This window comes from Microcebus murinus, chromosome 3, assembly GCF_040939455.1.
Source record: "Microcebus murinus isolate Inina chromosome 3, M.murinus_Inina_mat1.0, whole genome shotgun sequence".
Taxonomy (NCBI): Eukaryota; Metazoa; Chordata; class Mammalia; order Primates; family Cheirogaleidae; genus Microcebus; species Microcebus murinus.
Genome location: NC_134106.1, coordinates 104,562,458 through 104,567,312, shown reverse-complemented (window position 1 = coordinate 104,567,312; position 4,855 = coordinate 104,562,458). Strand labels below are relative to the sequence as shown.

General features: G+C 32.0%; 1 pseudogene; it reads left to right on the top strand.

Annotated features, from left to right (window-relative positions):
- Positions 1 to 3,617: 3,617 nt before the first annotated feature.
- Positions 3,618 to 3,838, top strand: LOC105875694 (small ribosomal subunit protein eS1-like; annotated as a pseudogene).
- Positions 3,839 to 4,855: the final 1,017 nt, after the last annotated feature.

The following is a 4,855-nucleotide window of genomic DNA, read 5'->3' as shown; positions in this document are numbered from 1 at the left end:
ATGTCAGTGGGCACCCTTGTCTTGTTCCAGTTTTTAAAGGGAATGTTTTAGACTTTTCCCCATTCAGTATGTTGTTGGCTGTGGATGTCATACATGGCTTTTATAATTTTGAGATATACTCCTTCTTTGCCTAGTTTGCTGAGGGCTTTTATAATGAAAGCCTGCTGGATTTTATTGAATGTTTTTCCTGCATCTATTGAGGTGATCATATAATCTTTGTTTTTGCTTCTGTTTATAAGGTGAATTATATTTAATGATTTGCATACATTGAACTATCCTTGCATACCTGGGATGAAACCCATTTTATCATGGTAAATTATCTTTTTGATGTGCTGTTGAATTCAGTTTTACAGTATTTTGTTGAGGATTTTTACATCTATATTTTATATCTATAAAGAATACTGGTCTGCAGTTTTGTATTTTTGTTGTGTTCTTTGTCAGTTTGGTACCAAGTTGATTCTGGCTTCATAGGATAAGTTAGGGAGGATTCCCTTCTTCTCAATGCTATAAAATAATTTCTGTAGGATAATATCAGTTTTTCTTTGCAAATCTGGTAGAATTCAGCTGTGAATCCATGTGGTCCAGGGATTTTTTGTTGTTGTTGTTGTTAGGAGTTTTTAAATTACCATTTCAATCTCCCTGCTCAGGATTGGTCTATTCAGGAATTCTATTTATTCCTAACTCAGGCTTGGGATGTTATGTGTTCACAAATCAGTAGCATTTCTATATACTAATAACAGTATAGCTGACAGCCAGATATAATACATTTTACAATAACTACAAAGAAAATAAAATATCTAGGAATATACTAAACTAAAAAAGTGAAAAAGCTCTACAAAAAACTATAAAGCACTGATGAAAGAAATATCAGATGAGAAAAACAAGTGGAAAAACATCCCTTGCTCATGGATAAGCAGAATCAATATTGCTAAAATGTCCATACTGCCCCAAAGTGATTTGCAAATTTAATGCAATTCCCATCAAAATACCAAAATCTTATTTCACAGACCTAGAAAAAATAATCCTAAACTTCATATAGAACCAAAAAAACACTGAATAGCCAAATCAATCCTAAGCAAAAACAACAAATTTGTAGGCATCAGATTACCTGACTTCAAATTATGGCACAAGGCTATAGTAACCAAAACAGCATGGTATTGGTAAAAAAGCAGAGACATAGACCAATGGAACAGAATAGAGAACTCAGAAATAAAATCATTTAACTATGGCCAAATGATCTTCAACAAAGCAGACAAAAACATACACAGGGGAAAGGATATGCTATTCAATAAATGGTGTTGGGAAAATTGGATAGCAACATGCAGAGGAAACAGGACAATTATTTCTCACCATATACAAAATTAATTCAAGATGGATTATGACTTAAATTTAAGAGATGAACCCCAAAAATTTCTAAAGGAAAATATTTAAAAAAAATTTGTAACATATGTCTTGGCAAAGATTTATGATTAAGACTCCTAAGGCAAATAAAGCAGCAACAAAAATGAATAAATGAGAATTTATTAAATTGAAACACTTCTGAAGAAGAAAGTAAAAATCAACAGAGGAAATTGGCAACCTACAGAATTGGAGCAAATATTTGCAAACAATACAATTGAAAAAGGGCTAACACCTAAAAGAACTCAAGCAACCCAGCAAGGAAAACAAATAACTTCATTAAAAAGTGGGCAAAAACATGAAAATAATGTTTTCAAAAGAAGATACACAAATGGCCAAAAAATATATGAAACAATGTTCAACATCCCTAAGCATCAAGGAAATGAAAATTAAACCACAATGATACATATACCACTTTACCCCTGTCAGCATGGCTATTTTTAAAAACTCAAAAACCAATAGATACTTGTGTGGATGCAGAAAAAAAGATAAACTTATGCACTGCTGGTAAGACTGCAAATTATTACAACCTCTGTGGAAAACAGTAGGAAATTCCTCAAAGAAATAAAAGTAGATTTATCATCCTATCCAGCAATCCCACTACAGGGTATTTATCTAAAGGAAATGAAGTCATTATATAAAAAAGACACCTGCATTCTAATGTTTGTCAGAGCACAATTCACAATTGAAAAATATGGAATTAACTCAAGCATTCATCAATTCATAAGCAGGTAAAGAAAATGCAGTATATACATACCATGGAGTACTACTTCTCAGCCATATAAAGGAATGAAATAATGTACTGTTTTTTGTTTGTTTTTTTGAGACAGAGTCTCACTCTGTTGCCATGGCTAGAGTGTTGTGGTGTCAGCCAACCTCACAGCAACCTCAGACTCCTGGGTTCAAGCAATCCTCCAGCCTCAGCCTCCTGAGTAGCTGGGATTATAGGCACGCACCACCATGCCTGGCTAATTTTTTCTATATATTTTTAGTTGTCCAATTAATTTTTTTCTATTTTTAGTAGAGATGGCATCTCGCTCTTGCTCAGGCTGGTCTTGAACTCCTGACCTTAAGTGATCTGCCGGCTTCAGCCTCCCAGGGTCCTAGGATTATAGGCATTAACCACTACACCGGCCGAAAAAATGTCTTTTGCAGGAACTTGGATGGACCTAGAGACCATCGTCCCAAGTTAAGTATCTCAGGAATGGAAAAACAAATACTGACGTTCTCACTAATAAGTGGGAACTAAATGATGAGTAAACACAGGCACAAAGAGATGTAAAGAACACTGGAAACCCAGGAGGGGGGAAGTTGGGAGAAGGGTTCAGGATAAAAACTTACCTATCAGGTACAATATACACTATTTTAGTGATGAGCTTACTAAAATTCCTAACTTCAACATTAGACTATATACTCATGTAACAAAAACATTTTTACTTCAATATTTTGAATAAATAAATAGAAAACAACAATAGATGTAGAAAATAGACAATAAAGACCAATGTAAGTCAGTCTCCAACACCAAATAAAATTGTAGAAGAGAATACTATTTATTTAAAGATTTAATTGAGAAGGTTTTTCTAAATAAAAGAAAAATTGTGTCTGTAAATACAATGTGGTGACTAAAAGCATACAGGTTTATACAAAGATTTCTATGTCCAAATAATGGTTTCAGTGATTATTTGTTTGTGTAACTTCTTTTTGCCCCACTTAATTTTCTGAAATAGCAGTGATATTTATTCTTACTTAATAGAGTGAGTGGTTAAGTGAATTAAATTATTTAATCTACATAAAGTATTTGGGCAATACCTGTGCAAAGTAAATATTCAGTATATAATAGTCTTAAATTAAGTACATTAAGGACATATTAGTTTGATAGTAAATTGACCCATTATGGCTAAGTTATCCAAAATTTTTAGCTAAATGAATGTCATAGAAATGAAGAATTCATTGGCTAGTTTTTAAAACATATCATATCACATATAAAGAACAAAAAATGCTCTAAGAAGACTGATTTTTCCATAACATTGAACTCTAAATAGAATATATCTAAAAGACCTTGCAAACATATTCTAAGCAAAATTTTATATCCATCCAAGTTATACTTTTACATAAATTCTAAAGAAAAATAATTTTAAAAGTCAAAATTTTCAGAAATATTTTTTCGCACGAATCTTATAAAAAAATAAATACTTTCTTATGGCTCTCACAATGGCACCATGGGAGTCGGCAAGAATAAGCTCTCACCAAAGACCATATAAAGGGAACCACACTTAAAGTGGTTGATCCATTTTCTAAGACCAATTGGTATCATATGAAAGTACCAGCCATGTTCAATATCAGAAATATAGGAAAAACACTAGTCACAAGGACTCCTGGAACCAAAATTACATCTGATAGCCTCAAGGGATGTGTTTTTGAAGTAAGCCTTGCAGAATGATGGAATTATATTTCAAATTTCAAGTTAATTGCTGAGGAAATTCAGGGCAAGAACTGTCTGATACATTTCATGGCATGGATCTTGCTCTTCACAAAATAGGGTCCATGTTAAAAAATCTCAGCCTATAATTGCACCTCATGTTGGTGTCATGACTACTGATAGATGGTTCATCTGTTCTGTGTTATAGTTACTAAAAAATGAAACAAGTCAGATTCAGAAGACTTCTGATGCTCAGCACCAACAGGTCCGTCAAATCCAGAAGAAATTTTGACCTGAGAGGTACTGACAAATTCCTTTAAAGAAGTGGTCAATTAATTGATTGCAGATATCATGGGGAAAGATAATAGAAAAAAAACTTGCCAATCTAGTTATTTTCACTATAATGTCTTCCTTAGAAGATTAAAAATGCCATGAAACTCATGTCTGAATTGGGAAAACTCACTGAACTTTATGATGAATATAGTATTTTTGGAAAAGCTCCTGGGGACATTATAGATGCTAAAATTTGAATGAGCTGATAGATATGATCCATCAGCCCAAATGTTTAAATATGTTTAAAATTTAGAATTTTAATGGTGAGGATACAATGTTTTATTTGTTAAAAACTGAGCACTTGAAAACCAATTTTAGATGAGTAAGAAATTAGTAAATTAGGACTCACAATGAGAATGCAGTTAATTGTAAAACTAAAATTAAAAACAAATGAGTAAAATATGTACAATTATATATAAATAAAAAGATAAGTGAATTATAGAAAAACACAGGAGAAATATTGTTTTCTCTAAAAATATATAGATGATAAACCTAAAAATGGGATAAAAATGGAAAATAAATGAAGAAGTAAAATAAATTTGCCAACAATTATATCAAAGGACCATAGAACATCATGTGATGGTAACTAAATATGTGATATAAATATATTTAAAAAGTAGTAGATTCCTTTAGTTTTCATAGCATAAATGGTGGCACTATGCTATTCTGTGTACGAATATTTATAACTCCTATCTTCAACATGAG